Raw genomic sequence first — 13,745 nt, forward strand, 5'->3', positions numbered from 1 at the left:
GCCATTTCCATTCTTCTTCCTCCGCAACTCCTCCCATGACTACACAGACATTTATCTCCTCTTCAAACTCTTCGCCACCAAAATGTTCTTCTTGAATGAAACCATCAGACTCCCATTCCGCCACTAGTCACCTGTGAATGCGGCACACAATTTAATCAATACCTTTCTTCATGAAAACCTCCTTAAGCGGTTTAGAATACGTTTTTGCCTTAAATATGCATCCCCAAAGAAACTTTCTAAGCCTTCTTACAGCCCAGAAGACTCCTAAAGCATCCTTCTCTATGGACAAGTAATTGTACTCAGCACCCCTTACAACACATAATATGAACAAAATGGTCCAGCACTTACCACCAGACCTCTGTAACAATACAGCCCCTAGCCCACTGGAACTGGAATCAGCCATGATAATGGTGTCATAATTAGAATCAAAACCGCCAAGATCTCAGGTATTCTCCAAACTGGACTTCCCATCATTAAACTTTCTTTCAAACTGATAACGCAACACAAATTCCTTTCTCTTTTTAAGTAGCTGCTTCATACAAAAACATTATTTCAGCATACTTGTGGACAAATTTAATGTAGACTTCCACCGTGCCTACAAATATCACCACATCGTCTTTTTACTCTTTGGAGACAGTAAACTCCTAATGGTATCAACCAGCCCAGTCTTTGGCCGAATTCCTAACCCGGTAATTAAATGACCCAAGTATTCGATTTCTGGAACACAGTACCTAAACGTCTCTCATTTAAGTGTCAAACCTCCCTTCTGCAGTCTTTCCAGCAGTTCATGTAACCTTCCGTTATGCTCCGCTATATTCGAACCAACCACCAACACATCGTCCTGATACGCTTTCACACCTTCCACACCCTTCAACAGCTTTTCCATTGCTTTCTGAAAGAATGATGTCGCCAAGATGAGTCCCAAGGCCATTCTAAAAAAATGTAACGTTCCAAAGGGAGTTGTGAAGGTAGTTAAATCCTGTAATCCCACATCCAACTTTATTTGGTGATATGCCGAACGTAGATCCAGCAATGAAAAATGGTTAGCCCCACTAAGAAAGCGGAGCTTTTGCTTATAATAGGTAGGGGAAAGTAGTCAACAACCACAGCCTTATTGAGCTCCTTCAAGTCCACACACAACCTAGCCTACCTTTTGGCCTTGCATGCCATACCCAATGGTGCAAGCCATTCAGAGGCCTCCACTTCTTGAATAATGCCGTAGTAATCAATTTATCCAGTTCTTTCGTCATGCCTTCTTTTCCTGCAAGAGGAACACTCCTAACCTTCACAATTTTGGGTTCTGCATTGGCTTGGAGTTTGATCCTGTGTACATAATTCCTGAGACACCCAACTCATTTTTGAAAACATCCGATACTAGTTCAACAACTCACAGCAGGCTTCCGAAACACTCCTGACCACTTGTAAATCTCTCATTCACACTGCAGGGTTCTAATTAGGGTCAAGATATACATACAAGTCATGTTAATGTAATCAAGGAATCTGCTTTTACTGAAACATATCATTCCTGGAATAGTTCTATCCTTAAATTCTATTGTACCCCAACAGTTGCACACTACTCTTAAGCATCTGCTCATAAAATACTTACATCAAGGTTATCTTTGTCCCAGAGTCAAATAACATTTTGACAGCTTCCCCATTTACTTGCACAATCTCCAATGGGCCATCTGACTGATCAACCACAGATTCACAGAGGCACTAAGAAAAAGCAAAAGTGCGTGTAAATGTTTGGAACGGTTTTGAAGGAAACATTATGATCCTCTGAGTAAAATCATTTATAAATTGCCATTGAAGGCCCACTATGCCAGAGTCTGTGAGGGAAAAAAATCCTTTTTGGCCTCTAAAAATCGAACTAGCCGGGCACAGCAGTTGGGAACTGTTCAAGATTGTTAAGGACTTTTCTTCCCCCAATGCCATAAAACGCCCCTTCACCCCCACCTATGAATGGACGAATCATATTACGCAATACTTTTTATAACAAAATAAAAACTATCAAGGATTCGTTTGGCATTGTGCCCCTTGAGAGCAAGGGCAATTCTGGCATGTCCTCCCCTACTTGTCCAATTTTGGACAAAACCCTTTTGGAGTTTCCCCCTACCCCTATGGCCACATCACTTAAAATTATGAAGGCATTGAAATCCGGCTCCCCCTCGGACCCGTGTCCTGCCAAAACTCTGGCATCTATCTCCGAGGTACTGATCCCAGTCATCAACAGAGTTCTGAACATATCCCCGTCTGAAGGTTTGATGCCGGACAGTTGGAAACACTGAAAGATCCTCCCGTTCCTAAAAAAAACCTTCAGATGATCCCTCGGTAGTCAGTTATTACACACCAATATCACTGTTGCCTTACTTCTCCAAGGCTTTGGAGAAGTATGTCAATGTTGTCATCACTGACTTCGTAGAGGCAACCCATGTTTTACATCCAAGCCAGTCAGATTTTAGAGCCAACTTCAGTACGGAGACGGCCCTACTGGAAGTCTCCGAGACGATCAAAACTACTCTTGATAGAAGCTGTGCTGATATTATTGGACCTATCGGCGGCTTACGATACCGTGCCCCACGAATTTCTTCTGTGCAGACTTCAGGACTGCAGCATTGGGGGCATGGTTCTCAGGTGGTTCTCCTCCTTCTTGGAAAGCCGCCAGCAAACAGTGTGGTCCCCCCCCCCCATTCCTCCGTTGAATGTAGGAGTGCCACAGGGCTCTGTTTTAAGCCCAACCCTGTTTAATATTTATATGGCCCCCATTGCACCCCTAGCAGAACAGCACGGAGCAAAAGTTATATCTTACGCCAACGAAATTCAGTTGTTGTTTACCTGCGAGAAAGATGAGGCGTAAAGAGGAAACTAAATTAGCACGTGCTTGGAGAAGGTGTTTGCCTGGTTTAAACACAATCAACTGCTATGCAATTCAGAAAAGTCTGAAATGATCTTCTTTGGACACACTCCTGGTGATGAATGGCGCCAATGGTGGCCTCTGAATCTGTCCCCCCCCCCCTCTAAGCCCAGATACCACCGTAAAAAATCTCAGGGTGAAAGTGGACGCTGATATGTCCATGAAGTCCCAGGTCCAATCTGTGGCCGGCACCTGTTTTGGGCTGTAAATAATGATGGGGAATTTCCTCCCCCTGCTTCCTATCTCGCATAGGAAAACAGTGGTCCAAGCCTTGATCACGTCAAGGCTGGACTAGGTTAACGTGCTGTACCTGGGCCCCCTCGAACACCTACTAGGCCACCTACAGGTGGTACAAAAGGCAGCGGCTAGGGCCGTACTCCAGGTCGGATCCATGACACACATGACCCCCTGCCTAAAGTCCCTGCACTGGCTCTCAGAGAAACAAGCATTGGCATAACCAATAGGTCTCGCCTTTGGGACCTTATAAGTGTTTAGCCATGTGCTAGATAACTAAACACTTCTAAGGTCCCAAAGGCGAGACCTATAGGCTATGCAAATGCAATAAAAAAACAATATTCATAGTAGGAGGATGTATATGTTCTTTCTTCCCTTTCATTAAAACAAGCAAAGTAATGTAGTCTCTTTTCAGTTGCTGCAGCTTGAGGCATTCAAAATGGTCTCATCTGGGGAGAACAAGCCAAGTAACATATATTGGTGGGTTATTTCTGGTTTATTGCCAGTGGGTTCCCCTCCCTGTCCAAGTCTCCATGTAATAAAAATAGAGGAATGACACTGAAGGCGTGGAGTTGGCAGTGTAATGACCCCTCCCTTGGCTTGGCCTGGTTATGTGAGCTGGAGCCAGGGGGGCGTGGCTACAGCTGCAATGGAGGCAGACGTGTTCGGGTAGAACTCTGAAGGAGGCTCCCCTGAACAGGCTTACCACTCCGAATACAGCCGCCTATGGGGCTGCATTCTGGTGTAGCGAAATCGACCAGGAATCGCCTGAGCCCCACTGTGTGCCGTCCGACTGGTGAGGCTACTTGTTGCATGACCCCGTTGTGGACAATCTACACTAGGCATGCCCGGGGTCTGGCTCCGCCCCCAGGGCCGCGAGGAGTGATGCGGTGGTTATGTACAGCTGGCGAATGACTCTGCCTGCGGCTCCTGCACCGCTTTCTGCTGCTGTGTGGTGCGTTGTGGTGGTGAACCTGGCCGTACTGCCCGCTTGCCTCTGCGGACGTGGGGCGATGCTGTTGGCTGTTTGACCTGCTGTGACGGAGGAGCTGTGCGCGGCGTTGAGGACCAGATTGACAAAATGGCCGTCACATAGAATGAAGAGCTGCTTTGGACATCCCCCGGTCCCCGATGAGACGCAGTGAGTACTCGCCCACCAGCCGCCCAGGCCTACATTGTCTGAGGAGTGCGGAGAGTAGCTGGAGCCCTGGCGGTGAGGTCTGCGGGACCCCGGACTCTGCCGTAGCCAGATCCGGCACCCGATAATTGAGAGGGTGTGCGGACCCGGTATGTCCAGATGACACTGCTTCTGGACACACGGGACAACCGGAGAAGGTGCCCCCCCCTTGCTGCCTAGCTGTGAGGGACCGCTGCCTGGCTTTGTTTTTGCCGCTGCCGGAATGAGATCATGCTGGTGGTGATCCCTGGTAGTGGACCGGGAGCGGTGTGGCCGACTGCTGCTCCTCACGGTCCCTGCGCTCCGCTGGGGGTGAGAGGCGGATTGCGCTGGAGGCCGCCGAGACATTCTAGATGCGGGGCGCCGTGAGGCGGTGTCATGATTGTCCCCGTATACACCGCATGGCCTGAAGATAGGGGGGCCCCACACACACTCTACTGCTTGCTGCGGGACCGGTCTATTCATGGCCGTTATATGGATTTTGGAGACGCTTTGCGCACTTCCCGGCCCCTGCGTGACACTGCAGGTGTTTCCCCCCTGCCGCCCAAACTTGCACTGCCGAGGTGGGTGGGAAGTGGCTGGAGCCCCAGCTGAGCTGACTACAGGACCCCGAGATCTGCTGTAACCTGGCTTGGCACCAGATGGCTGGGAGAGCGTGAGGGGCACGGACCGCGGATAGCCTGATAGACCTGCCGCTGACCGCGCAGAGGGACTTGGGAGAGTGCCCCTCCCCACTTCCGACGACAGGCTGAGAGTGATTGCCGCCTGGACCGGTTCTGCTGCTACTGCCGCCAGAGCGGGGTGGCGATGGACATGATCCCTACGGTAGGACCGTGAGTTGTGGGGCTGACCACTACTTCTCGTAATCCCTTGCGCTCCATTGAAAGTGAGAGGCGGACTGAGATTGAGGCCCCTGAGACACTCTTGATTTGCGGGGTGTTGTGAGGCGGTGTCCTGATTGTTCCTACACCTGATGCGTGGCCTTGTGAAGAGAGGCCCCACTCCCACGCTACCACTTGCTACAAGATGTTGTTCCTCGCCAGCACGGGTGGGCATGGACATGTGGAGTGTGTGCATGACACTGAGACGTGCTGACGGGCCGGTCCCCGGCTGTGACTGCCACTGGTGGGACATCCAGCTTATGCCCCTTAGGGTCGGCGCGGGAATGCACACTGCTGCCCTGGTAGTCCATGAACTGTGCTGCAGACGCTGCTCAGAGGCAAGCATCCGGACAGGAGTACAGTGGGAAGCCTGATTGGAATTGACGGAACATCTTGCCGGGGCCACAACATACCAACCCCTCCCTGAGACGTCCACTGAGGCCACCGCTAGTGGCAAGCCACAAAATTGGGACCTGTAGTTGACGACTGGACTGCTGTGCACGTATCTAGTAGAGATGGCGGTGCCCTACTGCTGAGGTCTGGCCTGTGGGAAGGCTGCTGTAGACATCCACGCCCTCCCACCCACTGGTGGGCCCTGCTGTGGGGTGCGCGTCCGGTGGTCATTGCCTTCTAATTCCGCCGTAAACGGAGATGCACGGGAATACGACAGGTGACACATGTCGGGTGGCACCCGGGCGCGGGCCGGAACGGGGGGGTGCACAGACCCCGCAGCCACTGGCTAAGCTTAAAACAGACAAGATGGCGAAGCACGGAAATGCAGACCAAACGGTGAATGAATTGGACGCAGTATTTGCTGCGATGGAACGGCTGGAAGAAAATATAAATCAGACTCGCACCTCTCTGGAATCTAAGATTGACAGGGTGGCTATAGACCTTACTCATCTGCACGCAGACCACTGGAAGTTAACAGATTGCACCACCGTTCTGGAAACTACGCTCATCAAACTGCAAGTGGCCCAGACGGACAAGCATGTTCAGGACCTGCTCAACTGTGAGGAGTTCCTGGAGGACAAGGCCGAAGACGCTGAGGGACGGGCAGGAAGAAACAACATATGCATAGTGGGAGTGCCGGAACGCTGGGAAGGAAGGGAGCCTGCGCTGCACATGGAAAATTGGCTCAAAGACCTCCTACCGGAGGGATCCCTCTCGCCTCACTTTGTTATAGAGCACGCACACAGAGTCCCTGCAAGGTCTCCCCCCACGGGGTCGATTCCGCGACCCATGCTTCTGCGACTTCTCAATTACCGGGATTCCATCCTGCAAGAAACCAGGAAACTGCAAGATAACCATAAAATAATGTTTTTTCCGGACTATACCATCCAGGTGCAGAGGCAAAGACACTCCTTTATGGCAGTAAAGAAACGCCTTCGACACCACAGCTTGAAATATTCATTGCTCTTCCCGGCGCACTTGCGGGTGGTGGCAAGCGATAAAACGCATTTCTTCGCCACCCCGGAGGAAGCAGAGGACTGGCTGGACACCTTCACCGCTGCAGGTCCTCGTGACACTTCAGTTTCGGCCACCTTGCTAAAATTGAGAGGCCCCTTTCGCCACTGCAGGAGAGTGAGAGAGAGAGAGAAAAACGACGGGAACCCGGGTGCCGCCCTCGCCACCGATGGGACTGCACATGGATTTGATTCTCAGTGGCCAAAGAGATGCCTTGCAGGCGGTAGCGGAGATCAGCGGTTCTTTGGAAGCTGAAGTTGCATCAAACTCAAGTCCAAGTGCCCTGTACAGCGACAACGAGCAGGTATATGGTCTACAAAACTCGCATGACTCAACTGAGCAACCGGACGTTACCCCGCAGACAGCATCATATGAACGTTGTGACACGATTGGACTGCACACTAAGGTATTGTGATGTATATGTAAATGTACCCAGTTGTTAATGATACGCCCATATAGAGAGGCCATGCTTCGGCTGCTGGGACGCGTATGGGCCGGTGAGTGCCATCATGTTTGGGAAGGGTTTGAATCTATACTCTGTCACAGTGGCACCGGTGCCAGTGCACACCGTTGGACCGGCGAAGTTTCCCGAGCTAGGGCGCATAGCTTGATTCCATTATATTGCATTATGCCTGTAGACGGGGAGCCTCTAGAACATGTGACACATATATTGTTAGCCACCTGTAAGTCGTAAGTAGCGTTCACCCCCCCCCACCCCCCCCCCCCCACCCCAAGACGTTTTGACTGTTGCCTCTATTGAGGGGACGATTGGTTTGGGCGATTGCTTGTTGCACTATCGCCCTTTTGGCATTATTTTAATGTTTATGTCATTGTATTGGATTGTTATGAGATATCTTTTATGGTACACCCATCCAGCCCAACAAAATATGTCGCTAGCCATCAAGTGGGGGAGGTCGTGCTCTGCGAGGTCATGTGTACTGGGTGAGTCTGATGGGTTGCTAGCAACATATAACAGGTGTGTGTACTTTAGAGAACATGTCTGCAATTAAAATTGGCACATGGAATGTGCGAGGCATGCATACACCATCACATCGGTATCAGATATACTCATACCTCAAGAGACACCACATACAAATAGCTCTCTTGCAGGAGACGCACTTAGCCACATCAGAAATTCAGCGCTTACACCGCCGATGGCGAGGCCAATTATACGCCACGGGATATTCCACATATGCACGAGGCGCGCTAATTTGGGTACCACCGGGAGTCCTGCTCAGAATTACACAATCGCTGATCGACGCGGAAGGCAGATACGTGGTGGTGCGGGGTACGCTGGATGGCAGACAGGTTGTGATTGTATGACTATCTGCTCCTAACACCGACCAATTCAAAAACAACAATTGATGGACGGAATGTTGCACACTGGCAAAACATTCACTCCAGTCACAGATCTGGGTTTAATCCATTGTTATTTTGCTCACCACACCACCCCAGATCAGACATGGCCATAAGCAAATCAGTCTTGACCCTGTGCCTCATGGGAACAGTCAAGCCCGAACTGCCAAGCCATGTCTTCCATGGACTGGAATCAAGCATCCTAGGACCGGTTTCTGGCTATCAGCCTTCATATAGCTTGATTCCAGTGGCATGGAGAGCAGGGGACTCACGTCTGAGCATACCCGTCCCATTCGGGGTGACAAATGCAAAAACAACAATTGATGGACGGAATGTTGCACAATGGCAAAACATTCACCCCCAGTCACAGATCTGGGTTTAATCCATCGTTATTTTGTTCACCACACCACACCACCGACCAGGTAGTCTTTTTTGATGATATGTCGCCTGTCCTAGCGCCATGGCATGATATACCCATGCTTCTGAGGGGGACTATAACAGTGCTCGACACCTCCCTGGACCGCTCCTTCCCACCCCTTCCGGGCACAAACACACATACGGCCATGAAGGCGCTGACTAACTGGGCAGGACTGTGGCCTCTCAGGGACATCTGGAGACATCGTAATCCACATGATAGAGTGAACTTTTATTACTCTGGCACACACGGCTTGCATGTACATTTAGACCGGTAAATGCTTTCGGAGGAACTACTTTCACATGTGTCCACGGTCTATTACCTGAGAACGACACATTCAGATCATAACCCGCATATACTGGAAGTGTTATGGGAGCACCCTCGGCCTCCAATCCCAACCTGGCGGTTGCAGCCAAGTGTGTTACTAGATGCACCCTTCCAGAGCTGCTAGCCACACATATTCTGCGTTACTTTGAGGAGAATACTGGCACCGCCACAACACCCCAAGTAGAATGGGATGCGTTTAAAGTAGTGGTTAAGGGCGAATGCCTTGGTATGCAGGCGGGCATGCGTAGACAATTAGAGACTGAACTTACACATCTTGTAAATGGCCTGCTCCGCGGGGAGGAAGAAGCCGTGGAAGGTGACGATGGATCATTGACGAGACTCAGAGGGGAACATAACAGATTACTTGACCGTCTTAGCAATCTGAATTACGGAGCACATTCGGTGCACACCCATTATGTGGGAGACAAGCCCGGCAAGTTGCTATTGTGGTTAATACAACAAGACGCAGTTACCACACCCGTGATGTCTATACAGAACTAACGTGGCAACACGGTCCATACCCAGAGAGATATACATGATGCTTTTGTGGAGCATTACACCGGGATGTACAGGTCTCGCTTGCGAGCAACAGAGGCAGACATACTGGACTGACACTGCCGAGTTTGACGGCGCATTAGCAGGATGAACTGGGCGCGCCTTTGCTGCCAGACGAGCTGCGCGATAGCATCTTCTCCCTATCAAATGGCAAGTCGCCGTGCCCGGATGGGCTGCCAGCTGAATTCTTTAAGGCCTACTCCGATGTCTTAGTACCGGAGCTGCTGCGGGTGTACATAGCGGCTCTAGATGACTCGGCCCTTACACATGCGCAAAATGAGGCGACGCTGATCTCCCTCCTGAAACCAGGCAGGGATCCTGAAAACCTAGGCTCCTTTCGCCCATTGGCCTAGCTAAACACAGACTATAAAATCCTTGCCTCCGCCCTAGTCAGACGTATATCTCAGGTTGTACCAACCCTGGTCCACAGCGATCAAATTGGATTTGTTCCAAATAGAAGCACCTCTTTTAACATCCGTAGATTATTCAGAGTTCAGAAATATGCGGTGGAAAATTGGCCACGGTCTAGATGTTTAGTACTAGACCTGGAGAAGGCCTTGACTAGGTGGAGTGGCCCTATCTGGCGGCGGTGCTGCGTAAATACGAACTACGCGATGACTATCTGCAGTTGGTACAGTTATTGTACCAGCGACCCATAGTGCGGGCCCGCACAGGCAAGCTCATGTCAGATGCCCTTTGTCCCCCTTTTTTTTCCCCTTGCTACGGAGCCCCTAGCAGCTCTGCTACGAGACAGTGGAGCAGACTGGGGCATCCCCCTGGAAGATGGTCTCCATGCGGTGTCCCTATACGTGGATGACCTGTTGCTGTACATGAGACTTGCACGACATACCGCCTCCATATCTAACATATTCTGTCGGTTTGAGGAGTCTCGGGGCTCAAGGTGAACTGGGCTAAATCAGGTGCTTATCCTTTTGGCGAGGATGTGGGCGCAACTGATATAACAATCAACGGTGCGGCACTTGCCTGGTACCCGATAACGTTTAGATATCTGGGCATATACATTTACAGATCCCCTGCGGACATAATGGAAGGCAACCTAGTACACGCCATCTGCTTCATACGGGCGCAGATCCAATTTTGGAAGACTCTGCCCCTGAATGTGATGAGTCGTATCACCCCAACTAAAATGATAGTATTACCCAGGCTATTGTGCTATTTTGCAAATCTGCCAGTATATGTCCCGGCACAGCTATTTCGGGAACTGGAAGGATTACTCAGGGGTCTAATATGGAATGCAGGACGGCCCAGAATAGCGTTACAGAAACTATACGCGCCACCGGAATGTGGGGACTTGGCAGTTCCTCATCTAGAATTGTATTACCTAGCTGCGCAGCTGCAGTGGGTTGCACAGTGGTTCGGCAGAAAAAAACTAGCGGACACCGCCACTGCAACGCGTACATGGACACAGACACAAATCTCCGGCTTATTCCATCTACTGGCAAAACTTCCCCGTCCAACACTGTTACATATGGAATTGGCCCATAGATGCTACAGAAGAAGCCTCCAACTCACAAAATATACTATTCCTTACGCTCCGATACTGCCACTGGTTGGTACGCCCCGGGGCAGAGATTTTGTAATGGACATAGCGTTGCTGCCCTGGACTGAGGTGGGAGTGGAGACACTACATACGCATGGTGCCTTGTTGTCTTTCGCAAAACTGACAATAGATACTGGCTTGCCAGTGGGCCAGTTTCTCATACACGCAGCCATCATACGGACGTTGACACTACACTGGAGAGATCTGACAACCGAGCCACAAACGCACCTGTTGTTGCAATATCTACATGTGATGGGAGAGGGGACACATGTGATCCATTGGCTAGTGCAGGCCCTACTTACACATGTGTTAAAGCCACTGTAGAGACTCCGGGCGTAATGTTGCCACTTCTGCTTGCCCAAGATGTCATCTACTAGATGCTGACCTACTGCACATGCTATGGTCCTGCCCCTTGCTTCACTCTTACGGAAACTCTTACCAACAGCATTAATACTGAAGTGCCACACACATGAGAAGTCTGCATCTTGGGGTTTTACAAACGCACAAAAGCTAATAAAGTCAGCTCTAGATTCTGTGACTTAGGTTTAATCACTGCAAAATGATTGATAACCAGGAGATGGAAATACAAAGAACCTCCGGAGGTACTCCACTGGTTAAAGTCTCTAGAAAACTGGGCACAGGCAGAGAGTACCATTCTTCATAGGGAAGAAATGGCTGGCCTACGTAAGTTCCCGATTGCACAGGGCTGGGACGATATCCTGAAACTTCTTGCACAAGCTAGTGCAGCACTGTGTGCACCCTACGCACAACGAGTGGGAGACGATAACTGAAACGTTGCTTGGGCGCTGTCGAGCTGTGCAGGGACCCCACATTCCTTCAGGATGTTACATGTACAAAACCCTAGACGCATGATACCTTGATCTCCACAAAAAACATATTGCTTAGGAATAGTAACCCAAATCTGCAAACACACGCGCGGCCCTTGGCACGGCCTCCCTCGAAAGGCACATAATACACTAGTTACATACATCTGATTATGTACTTGAGATCTCTTTCTTTTGTATTCATTTTAAGTTTATTAGTTATGTTCCAAAAGTTGGGTAAATGTGGATATCTTACAATTAGTGGCATTGTTCACTTCCAATCACCCATGCCTTACTGTCCATTGTTATTCAACGATTGTATTGTACACGAACTGTGTGTAACTGTGCAAATAGACATGGTCGCTTTTGATTAACCATTGCAAGAAGAAGATATATACGTTGGACAAGTCCTGCCCCTCAATTGGAGGTGACAGCATACGTGGGTGTTATATGCCCACACTACATTGTTAATGCATGCAGCCTTCTGAGACAAACTATGCTGTGTTCACCGAGTAGTATTATCTAAGACACTATATGTAATGACGCAGCGATATCAATTTTGTATATAAGTGCACTGAAAATCTATGTTTGACTTGTCTGTACCGAGAAAATATTATAAAAAAATGCAATAAAGATATTCCCAAACAAAATGTGAGCTGGAGCCAGAGAGGCGGGTGCACTGACTGCCAGCAGCAGAGACGAGGACATTCCAGCTGTCAGTTGCTCCCTTGCCTCCCCAACAGCAGATTCTGTCGGGACACAGAAGAAACCTCCACCCAACGACTGCTGCTATGGAGACCCCGGGCCAGAAGTGCGGCACCCGGAAAGGAGGTACCCCGCTGTTGTCTCCCACCCGCATCACACGGCTACAGGAGAAAGAGGAACGGCAGGACCTCAAAGACAGACTTGCGATCTACATCAACATGGTGCGCTTGCTCGAGTCAGAGAACACTGGACTGAGAATCACTGAATGTGAAGAGACAGTGAACCGTGAGGTGACTGGCATCAAGTCGGCTTATGAGGTGGAGCTTGGGGGTTCTGTGGCTAAGGAGCGTTCGGGCCTGCAGCTCGAGCTCAGCAATGTGCGTGAGGACTAAAAGGAGTTAAAGGCCAGGTAAGGCAACTGTGAAGCTAGCAGGGTAGGACAGGGTACTAATACTACTGTGCTTTTCCCTGGTGGCCTCCTGGAGCCCTTGGAACTGGTTTTCAAAGCACAGGACTACTCCTGGTATATCTGCCACTTTCCTCATCTCAGCAGGGTTAATTGCAGCAGCCATATGGAGGCTGCAAGAGAGAGAGGGAAAGAGAGAAGAGACAGAGGGAAGAAGGAGAGAGGGAATGGGTGGCTGGAAAGAGAGAGCTTAGGCGGGGAAACCAAGAGAGAGGGGCAGGTCTGAGTCTCTTTACCAAGGCTGATTTTGGTTCCCTTGTCTGGGGCTAGCAACATCTTCTGTTTTTTATGGCTCTTTGCACTGCGCATGTTGCAGATTGCTAGTGCAATAATTAATTTATTACCACTCGCACATACTCATTTTATCAATCTCAATGAAGGAACAGCTGGGTCAACTGTGTGACCTTGAGCTCTCACAGACAGTTTTGAAGAGACATTGATCTGCGGACTCACTTTGCAGTTCCTACTAATAATAATCATTATTAATATTTAAATATTAATAACATTTCCAATAATATTCGCTGTAATATTGGTTGAATAATTACTACTATCAAACAATCATTTATGTGCACAAATAGTTCTGAAGAGACATTGAACTGCAGAGTCATTTCGAAGTTATTATTATGAGAATATTAATAACTCCAATATTAGTAGTAGCAAAAATCTTGATAATATAATTAGCAGTATTAATGTAATCATTTATGTGCCAGACATTGTCGGACAAACTAAATTGTCAGTGTGTTAACGGGGTCTGACAGCTGCCAGTCACCGTCAAATTGTTCAATCAATCATGACATGCTGAGTCGTCTCGAGAGGTTGCAAGTTTCGGGCATGTGTACTGTTAGCGTAGTTTGGGTGTGTAA

The 13,745-nt window shown here is 49.4% G+C and overlaps 1 protein-coding gene across 4 annotated transcripts in view; it reads right to left on the reverse strand.

The window, feature by feature from the left end:
- SPNS1 (SPNS lysolipid transporter 1, lysophospholipid) overlaps positions 1–13,745 on the reverse strand; it is a 176,752-nt gene that overhangs the window by 151,451 nt on the left and 11,556 nt on the right. For 2 of the 4 annotated variants that reach the window (XM_078652292.1, XM_078652291.1), the window contains exon 2: positions 1,607–1,716. The exons of the other annotated variants lie outside the window; for them this stretch is intronic. The gene's annotated coding sequence lies outside the window, so the exon portion shown is untranslated. The remainder of the gene's footprint in view (positions 1–1,606; positions 1,717–13,745) is intronic. 4 annotated transcript variants of the gene reach the window in all.

This window comes from Lissotriton helveticus, chromosome 7 (assembly GCF_964261635.1).
Source record: "Lissotriton helveticus chromosome 7, aLisHel1.1, whole genome shotgun sequence".
Lineage (NCBI taxonomy): Eukaryota > Metazoa > Chordata > Amphibia > Caudata > Salamandridae > Lissotriton > Lissotriton helveticus.